The sequence below is a fragment of the Pinus tabuliformis genome, chromosome 1_2 (genome assembly GCF_031772625.1).
Source record: "Pinus tabuliformis cultivar Carrire ecotype Pingquan chromosome 1_2, CPIR1, whole genome shotgun sequence".
Taxonomy (NCBI): Eukaryota; Viridiplantae; Streptophyta; class Pinopsida; order Pinales; family Pinaceae; genus Pinus; species Pinus tabuliformis.
In genome coordinates, this window is record NC_142298.1 from 495,223,389 (window position 1) to 495,234,146 (window position 10,758).

Consider the following 10,758-nt stretch of genomic DNA (forward strand, 5'->3'; position numbering starts at 1 on the left):
ACCTAAGCAGTAACATATTCTAATTTGCTAAATTTTGGCAAGCCCTCCATCTTTGGAATCCCCAAATTTAAGGTTCCTTTCACTAGAAATTAGATACATATGTTTTTCTTTATCGCCGGGATTTAACCTTTATTTGCCAAAAAAGATGAATTCCAATACAAGGACAAAGATAATCTTCATATAACGAAGAACTTGAAATCAGATTGTTGTGAACTGGTTAATGAAGATGAATTGGCTAAGATTGATGCCAACTGCGATCAAGCATGAGATTGTAAGGAAGAGTTGAACAATGATGGCACACAAGATTAGTTATAGAACTCTAATTAACCTAATGATGGAGGAATATCATGTGCCCAAGTTTTTAAGCCTGTGATTTCACTTATGTAACAAATAAACAAAAATACTATACTTAGAAAAATAAGATAGGAATTATTCCCTTTCCATCTTACCGTAGAAGTTGTGGAATAATCATAAAGATCCACTCTTTTCTCTACGATCCAATAATCAAGAAAATGACCTAAAATGAGCAAGGTAGCTAATTGCAATGGCACAGAATGTCCAAGAATATGAAAAGAACCCAATGTGTATTTGATTTGAAGGTAGTGAACATACTATGTATACAACAACATAAAAGAGCGTTGTATCACAAAATAACAAAACATTTACTAGCCTAATCAACAAAATTGGAGTACCTCAAATGCAAACAACAACAAAATATTGTATGTCTTTGACATTAATGAAACATAGAAAAGTGTTGTTAAAGGATGATTTAAAACATGCATATTGTTGCATAGAATTTCTCCATATTGCAATCACAACAACTACAAATCCTTTAGTATTGACAATGACATCTGTGATAGTACATATTGCTACACCAACTAGCACTACTATTATACTTAACTTGGTATCTCTTGAATAACGAATATTTTGAAAGAGAACTTCAAAAAAGAAGGATACACATATCATGCTCAACTTTTCTATCTGCACAACAAATAGAATCTCGTATAAGAAACTAAATCTTAACAAAAACAAGGCATTACATTCAAAACAACAAAATATATTTATCATGCTCAAAACTGCAATACAAAGTGAACCTCATAATTTTTTTTAGATATTTAAATAATAAAATTCAATATGAGAAAGAGATTGTAATGAATGAGTTATGAACCATTCAATAGACTCCGCCAACAGGAAGCATGCTTATCTAAGGCCCCTAATGTTTTACTAAAATAGGATACATGCCAATTTGCAAGAAGCCACATGAATGTGGGATTGGAATAACATTGCATTAAAATACTCCCAAAAATTTAATAGTTCAACTTATGTCATTTACAGGTAAAAAGTTAGGAAATATTTATTTGCCAATATTATGAATTTAAAGAAGGGGTGAAGGATCATAATAATGATTTCATCTTGGGGATTGATATTCTTCCTTTTCTGCTTGATTTTCTTTGTCATTTTTTCATTTGGTTCCTCATTAGTGTATGTTGAATAACAAATTTCAAGAATTTGCATCACATTCCACACTTTGAATTTTATATTTTCCTACAATTTTCCATACTTTTATCACTTTTATTGGACGCAATATTTTTCGTATGTATTAGGTTCCATATAAAAAAATTCCAAGAATTCTTAGTAACTCTAACAGTAGCTAAGCTATTTATTTACATAAAAATGAATAGAAAAGGTGAGAAAGGAAGTGTATTGATTTAAATCCTACAAAGGAGCGACATACCTGTTTGCAAAATAGAGAAAGTAAGTGTATCAATCTCACATGGTAAAAACCAACAAAATTCCATATGAGACCGACATTCATGCCAAGAATCGAGAAATTGACACAAATAACAAATTTCGCAAGCTCGGAGAAAGGTAAATGGGAAGGTTGGATATAACCCATACAATGAAGAATAGTTGTCATCAGTGTGGTCATTCCAAAATATAAGCTTGTCAATGTAGTCGCTGCATATAAAGAAAACAAAAACTCCACTTTAGAGATAAGAGAATTAATCTAACAAAATTTGCTCATTCCCCCAAATCATGAGCAGTGTTCTAACCTATAATAGAAATAAATGAAAATCACTTACACTCCCTCTCGCTCACACATAAATGTATATGTATCATAATTCCCCATTATAGAAAAGGTTTCAAACTTAATGCCTTTTACAAAAAACAAGTAAAAAATCAAACAGATCCATCTATCTAGAGAATAAATATCAATAAACTTTGAAATTAAAAATGCTTCAATCTGAATCAATTAAATAGCAGGAGATTTATAGGATGAGAGACTGACCAAAAGTGAAGCCATATCTAGCCATTAGACCTTTTTTAACCATAATAATCCCAATAGATGTGCTGACATTGAACATCCATGTTGCCACATCAAGGGTTTCCTTCCTATATGCCTTGCTTGCAGGTTCCATGCCTACCTAACCTCTAAAATTACATAGAGATCCAATCACTTCCAGCCCATCAATTTATGCTATCAGATCTGGATCTTGAATCCTGAAAGCTCAAAGTGCCCAAATTCCCTATGGTGCACATAAATCATACAAATGACCTCAAGTGCTATAGATCCTCAATATACCAACGAGCATAACAACTAATATACAAAACAAAGAGAAACCCAAATCACCAATCCCCCAAAACCAGAAACCCAAGTCATCCAATGCTCCTAAAAAATATAGAATTGAGCAACACAAAGGAAACATATCCCTTTACACCCTATAAAGGCTCCTCCCCTCACTAAATATTTTACTTAACACAACGAGCCTATTCTTCTAGAGTAAATGATTCTTATGTGCTTATTAGATATAGGTATTGTGATAAATTAGCAAAAAATGAGTTGGTAGGCACATATTATGTGAGAACAAGAGTCATTATAGAAGCCAGTATGCATACGCTTTCTTGCAATTCTGAGAAAAGAGACTTGAATCTCTAATAATAACTGAGAAATGACAAACATACAATAAATAATGAGTGCTTTTGAAGAAAAAAATGATGATGTAGAAGCCTTGCTTGCATAAAATAAAACTGCAAGGTTGAACAATTAAAGATTTTATGTTGTACTTCCTCTACCTTGGAAAGGGTAGCAGCTGTTGTTATAGACTATTTTGTGCCTCGCATCATGGAGCATGAAATGTCGATAATTACAGGGATCCTCAGTCCCTAAACATGTTGTTCTTACCCCTAAAAGAACAAGGTCATCAAACAACAGCACTTCCAATCAGTTCTCCACCTGAAAACACTTCAAAACAGGCTTATTTTGGATCATGTCAGCTGCTTAACTGAGCTTCTGCGCTGTAATGCAACTGTCCCACTCTGTACCTGCGCTGGAACAAAAGTAATGAAGGCTACCTGCGCTGGGCGAGATTGGCCAAGTGGCACAGTCATCCTGCAAGGTGTCAACTGCCCAGGAAGCTTCCAAACTGACACTTGGTTCATCAGATTCGCCTTGTGATGAGTAAGAGGTACTTGATCACCATGTGTAACCAAGGATCTCCAAGTGGACTCAAGAACTGAAGATTAACTGAAGAGGGAGAGGACACAAGGCAGCTTCATGTCAGTCTCAAGCTGACTCATCTTCTTCTATCCTATATATAGAGCTCTTCTATGAGGTCTAAGGGGGCTGGAATTTTGTGTAAAGCAAGGAGGTGCTGTTGGTTTACAGTTAGAGCTATTGGGTGATTGTTTTACTAGAGGTGAAGAGGAGAGTTCTTGCTGCTGGGGAGGTGCTGCTGGATTGGAGCCATCATTGGTTGTAACTTCTCAGAACCCTGTTACTTCTATCAATAAAGTTTTGCATGTTCTCCTATATACTTGTATTGCATTGATGTATTGTATTTACATGTATATTTGATTCATCCTAATCCATGCTTCAGTTATGAGTACATGTATCTTGTAGTTTGCTCTCTTGTTTTGTGCAGGATCTGTGTGTAGCTGGACCGGCAAAGAGAGCAAAGAGCTGGGAACAAGAGACAAAGAGAGATCAAGTATACATCAATGACCTTCGACCAGAAGATTTTGTGTGGCGTTCGACGCCAAGTCCTTTATTCACGCCACGTGAATTGTACTGCAGTACCTTGAGGGTCATCGTCATTATTGGTGATCCCTCTCGCGCTTGTTAACGGTTTTCATTATTGACCGGTAATCAAGCGATGTCTTTCCATGTTCGACTTCAGCGCAATTCTCACATGGATCGACTTGTACTTAGAGTGAAGATCGAACGAGTTTGAAGACCCCGGATCTAGTTTCATCCATCCGGGCTGCGATATATATTCAGGAAATATAAAAGCATTTGTCATGTACATTATTGCAGCAGATGATCATCCTATTCAAAGGATGATAATTTCAGCAGAAAATTATCAGTCTACCTTCAGACGATCGTCTGTCATATGTACCAAAATGTATTTATAAAAGCCGAGCATGGGAATGCCTGCCTCAGCTAGATCATGAAAATAGAATGAAAAAATAATGTATTGTATTGTATTGTATTACAGGGCTCCTCCTCAGCACTGGAACGAACTTCGGACCCTCTAGATAAAGCATTTCACCCGATAAATGGCCTCATACTTTAGGGGGCAACTGTTATAGACATTTTTGTGCCTCGCATCATGGAGCATGAAATGTCGATAATTACAGGGATCCTCAGTCCCTAAACATGTTGTTCTTACCCCTAAAAGAACAAGGTCATCAAACAACAGCACTTCCAATCAGTTCTCCACCTGAAAACACTTCAAAACAGGCTTATTTTGGATCATGTCAGCTGCTTAACTGAGCTTCTGCGCTGTAATGCAACTGTCCCACTCTGTACTTGCGCTGGAACAAAAGTAATGAAGGCTACCTGCGCTGGGCGAGATTGGCCAAGTGGCACAGTCATCCTGCAAGGTGTCAACTGCCCAGGAAGCTTCCAAACTGACACTTGGTTCATCAGATTCGCCTTGTGATGAGTAAGAGGTACTTGATCACCATGTGTAACCAAGGATCTCCAAGTGGACTCAAGAACTGAAGATTAACTGAAGAGGGAGAGGACACAAGGCAGCTTCATGTCAGTCTCAAGCTGACTCATCCTCTCTTCTTCTATCCTATATATAGAGCTCTTCTATGAGGTCTAAGGAGGTTGGAATTTTGTGTAAAGCAAGGAGGTGCTGTTGGATTACAGTTAGAGCTATTGGGTGATTGTTTTACTAGAGGTGAAGAGGAGAGTTCTTGCTGCTGGGGAGGTGCTGCTGGATTGGAGCCATCATTGGTTGTAACCTTCTCAGAACCCTGTTACTTCTATCAATAAAGTTTTGCATGTTCTCCTATATACTTGTATTGCATTGATGTATTGTATTTACATGTATATTTGATTCACTCTAATCCATGCATCAGTTATGAGTACATGTATCTTGTAGTTTTCTCTCTTGTTTTGTGCAGGATCTGTGTGTAGCTTGACCGGCAAAGAGAGCAAGGAGCTGGGAAAAAGAGACAAAGAGAGAGGATCAAGATCGACTAAGCGAAGGACACCAGGTTGGTTAATCATTTCTTCTTTCTCTCTGTACTTTCATAAAGGAAAACATCAAAGCTTTACTTTCAGTTGTTGCTAAAGACTGTCACCTTTAGAGTAGGGATAGGGTCATCCGCATCGGATACTTTTCCCCACAACAGCTGTATACAAATAAATGCTCTTATAATATATAACAATAATAAATGAAGCCCAGATGAATCCCACAAGCAATGTGTATCATTGGGAAAACCTCAGTTATAAGGTGTAGACTCAACTTAAGATTTTCAAGCCCTCCATCTTTAGATCCCCCAATTTTCAGGTTCCTTTCACTAGAAATCGGATACATACACCATTATTTACCCCCAGGATTTTCAAATGAATTACCATACCAAATCACTCCAATCACAGCTAGAAACATTCTCAAGACCACCTGTGAATTTAACCCTTCTTTGCCAAAAAAGATGAATTCCAGTACAAGGACAAAGATAGCCTTCATATGACCAAGAACTTGAAATGAGAATGCTATGAATAGGCCAATGTAGATGAATTGGCTAAGATTGGTGCGAATTGTGATCAAGCATGAGAGTGTAATGAAGAGTTGTACAACCATGACACACAAGATTAGCTACACAATTCTAATTGACCTAATATCGGAGGAATATCATTTGCCCAAGGTTTTGAGCCTATGATTTAGCTTATGTAAAACATAAAAAGGAATACTACATATATAAAAATAATATAGGAATGATTCCATTTTCATATTACCACAAAAGTTATAGAATAATCATAAAGATCCACTCTTTTTTTGTGAGGTAGTAATCAAGAAAATGACCTAAAATGAGCGAGGTAGCTTCTTGCAATGGCACAATATGTCCAAGAAGATGAAAAGAACCCAATGTATATTTCTTCTATATGTAGTGAACATATTGTGTATACAACAACATAAAAGAGCTTTGTATAAGAAAATAGTGAAACATTTATTAGCCTAATCAACGAAATTGAAGTACCTCAAATGCAAAAAACAAAAAAGGATGATTTAAGACTTACATATTATTGAATAGAAGTTCTCCTTACTGAAATCGCAACAGCTACAAAACCTTTAGTATTAACACTGGCATTTGTCACAATACATATTGCTACACCAACTAGCACTACTATTATACTTAACTTGGTATTACTTGAATAACGAATCTTGTCAAAGAGAACTTCAAAATGGCAAGATATAGGTATCATGCTCAACTTTTCTATCTGTACAACAAATAGAAGCTCATATAAGAAAGTAAATCTTAACAAAAACAAGGCATTACATTCAAAATAATAAAATATAGTGATCATACTAAACAATGCAATACAAAGTGAACCTCATAAAAAAGTTTAGATATTTAAGTAATAAAATTCAATCTGAGCAAGACACTGTAACGAACGAGTTTTGAACCATTCAATAAACTCCACCAACAAGAAGAATGCTTATGTAAGGGTCCTAATTTTTTACTAAAATATGGTACATGCCAATTGTCAATAAGCCACAAGCATGTGGGATTGGAATAACATTGCATTAAAATACTCCCAAAAATATAATAGTTCAACTTATGGAATTTACAAATAGGAAGTCGGGAAATATTTATATGCCAATATTGTGAATTTTAAGAAGGATTATATGATTATAATAACGATTTGATCTTTGGCATTGATCTTCTTCCTCTGTTGCTTAATTTTCTTTTTCATTTCTTTGTTTGGTTCCTCATTTAATGTATGTTGAATAACAAATTTCAAGAATTTGCATCACATTTTTCACTTTGAACTTTATATGTCCCTACAATTTTCCATACTTTCAACACTTTTATTGGATGCAATATTTTTCGTATTTATTAGGTTCCATATAAAAAATTCCAACAATTCTCAGTAACTCTGAAAGCAGTGAAGTTATTTATTTACATACAAATAAACATAAAAGGTGAGAAATGAATTGTATTGATTTAAATCTTACAAAGGAGTGGCATACCTATTTGAAAAAAAGAGAAAGTAAGTCTATCAATCTCACCTGGTAAAAACCAACAAAATTCCACGTGAGACTGACATACATGCCAACAATGGAGAAATTGGCACATATCAAAAATTTTGCAAGCTTGGAGAAAGGTAAATGGGAATGCTGGATATAACCCATACAACGAAGAATAATTGTCATCAGTATGGCGATTCCAAATTGTAAGCCTGTCAATGTGGTAGTTGCATAGAAAGAAAATAAGAACTCCACTTCAAAGATCAAAGAATTAATCTAACAAAATTTTCCCATTCCGCCAAATTATGACCAGTGTCGTGACCTATAATAGAAATAAATGAAAATCACTTACACTCCCTTTCTCTCTCACACAAAAATATATATGTATCAAAATTCCCATTAGAGAAAAGGGTTCGAGCTTAATGCTTTTTACAGAAAACAAGCAAAAAATCAAACAAAACCATCTAACCAGATAATAAATATCAAGAAAATCTTATATAGAAAATGCTTCAATTTAATGAAGTTAAACGACAGGAGATTTATAGGACGAGAGACTGACCAAAAGAGAAGCCATATCTAGCCATGAGACCTTTTCTAACCATAATAATCCCAACAAATGCCCTAGTAACATTGAACATCCATGAATGGAACCTCAAAATAATATTTTATATTTGAGTAGAAGCTTTGTTTATTTTTAAGCACTTGGAATTGGAAATCATCTCCTAACTTAATATTTTACTTAACATAATGAGCCTATTATTCTACAGTCAATAGTTCCTCATATGAAATGTTACCAATTTTTGGTGCCTTATGACATTTCCTTTGCAACATGTGGTGCAATTGCTAGTTATTATTTTTTTTGGAGGTTAGGGAAAGGTTATGGTTATATTAGAATAAATAGAATATATTAATTTAAAAGAATTAGAAAAATATAATAAATGGGATGAAGGATCAAATTAATAAAATAATAAAATAGTGAATTTGGTCAAATTTATTTGAATATTAAAGTGGAAATGGTAAATATCTATTTAAAATTATTAAATTAGTATTAAAATTATATTAAATTAGAAGAACTAGAAAAATATAATAAATGGATAGAAGGGCCAAATTAATAAAATGATAAATTTGCTCAAATTGATTTTAATACTAGAGAGAACAAGGTAAAATATTTATTTTAAATTATTTAATTAATATTATAATAATATTAAATTTTAATAAATTAAAATTAAAATATAGTATAGGTTATTTGTTAGATCTTTTGAAATGTTTTCCAACCTATTTTGTGGTCTAATTTGTCTAGAATCTGAGATGGATTCATTGGAATCACAATTTTGAGGGGTGTACTCTTCACAACCTAAGTGCCCATGTTTTTTAGGATGCTAAAAAAACCAATTTAATCTATACAAATCAAGATTTGACCATAATGGTTTTTGCCAAATTCTATCTAGAAACTCCAAAAAACCTAACAACTCCAAAAAACTAACAAGTAGACAAGGCTGCTAAAAAAAAGGATTAAAGTAATATAATAATATGATTAAATTATTTAAGCAAAGTCTTTCAGTAGAAATCACATAAGAGAATTTTTTGTCCGACACGTTTCGAACCAACACAAAAGTAGAATAAGAAAAGTATTAATTAGATTAAAATTAAAGAAGAATTTAAAATAGTATATTAAAAATAGAATTAAGATTAAAATTAGATAATTAACATAGTATATATTAAAAGTTTAAAATAAAAAGGAATTAATAAAAAGGTGGTTGGGGATAGAGGGAAGAGAATAGGAAAAAACAAGGGGTTGGGAATAAGGTAACAAAGAGGACCGAGTGAAAGGTGAAGGGGGAGGGTAACTGAGAATGGATAGGCCTAACATCAAAGTTAGGAGGATTAGAAATAGAGGACAAAAAATCGATAATGGTTTTCCAAGAATTGTTCAATTGATATCCATGTTCTCTATTAAAGTTGTTAGGATTCTTTTCAATTTCTATAGCTTCTGTAATGATGTGGTTTGAGTTGAAAGATGTAGAGGTGAAGACTTTGGTTTTCACAAAAAAAATTAAATGCTTAGTATTGTAGGAGTGTTCATTGATAACGGATTTAGTGATTCAGTTATGGTAGGTGTCATTCATATGCTCTTTAAGACAGGCTTTGAAGGATCTTCCAATTTGTCCTATGTAAGACATTCCACAAGAGCAAGGGATCTTGTAATAGCCCTGGTTAAAATTCCATGTAAAAATATATAATACCACGGTCATGGGACACATATTCCAAGCTGAGTGGTGGGAAAACCATCCTAGTGGGTGTTTATTTGATTTATTATGGCTAATGATATTGGAAAAGATAATGGCAAAGGATTTGGAGAGGAAAACAGTCATCAAATGGAATTTTATTTATGAAAATAATGGAAATTAAGAAAAAAGGAAGGTGAAACATCATAGGTTGCATGCGAGGAGGAAAATGAAGGAAAATAATGGAAAATGAAGAAAATAGAGGCCTCATTGATAAAAAGGCTTATGAGGATCAATGGGTAGGGTTTGGTTAGTGTAACCTTTTGTTCGTTTAGTTTTGGAGCTCTCTCATCATTCTCTCTCTCATACTCTTAGATACCTAGAGTTTTCTTGGAGCACTTTTGGAGGGTGTGGTAGACTTGGATTTTGGATCAATAAGGAAAAGGAAGAGTAGGAAAGCACAAGAGGACATCACGATCATCAGCTACAGTGGGGTTTTCTTGCAGGTATCGAGTTGCATGTATATTTTCCTCACTAGTTTTGGCATTTATGACACATGAACATGGTTTATTAGTTATGATCTATCATTGGCATGGAGGATTTCTTGGATTGACAATGGATTTTCCTACCCTTTCCATTTCATGGATAGCCACGATGTTGTGGGTTTAGTTTTTTGGTTTTCTGGTTTGTTCTCATGTATCCTTTAGCTTGGGTTGAGTTATTAGTTCTTGGAGACTTGGTTGGACAAACACTCTGGAAGCCCTGTAACATCATGGGTTGAGTTACTAGTCCTGATAGACTTAGTTGGACAAACACTCTGGAAGCCCTAGGAGGGTTGAGTTACTAGTCCTAGAAGCCTTGTTTAGATAAATGCTCTGCCGGCGAAAATTGTGGGTTGAGATACTAGTCCTGGAAGCCTTAGTTAGAAAAAATGTTATGGAATCCATGGAAGGCTTGGATATAGACCAATATGATGATGGTTTTGTGATGTACGACTGTGTTGTGGAATCAATGTTTGATGGGTTGAGGTTGTTGGCCTATGGAAGTGC

The 10,758-nt window shown here is 34.4% G+C and overlaps 2 pseudogenes; both read right to left on the reverse strand.

Annotated features, from left to right (window-relative positions):
• Positions 1–27: 27 nt before the first annotated feature.
• LOC149206495 (UDP-rhamnose/UDP-galactose transporter 5-like) lies at positions 28–2,420 on the reverse strand (annotated as a pseudogene).
• Positions 2,421–5,837: 3,417 nt separating this feature from the next.
• Positions 5,838–8,122, reverse strand: LOC149206496 (UDP-rhamnose/UDP-galactose transporter 6-like; annotated as a pseudogene).
• Positions 8,123–10,758: the final 2,636 nt, after the last annotated feature.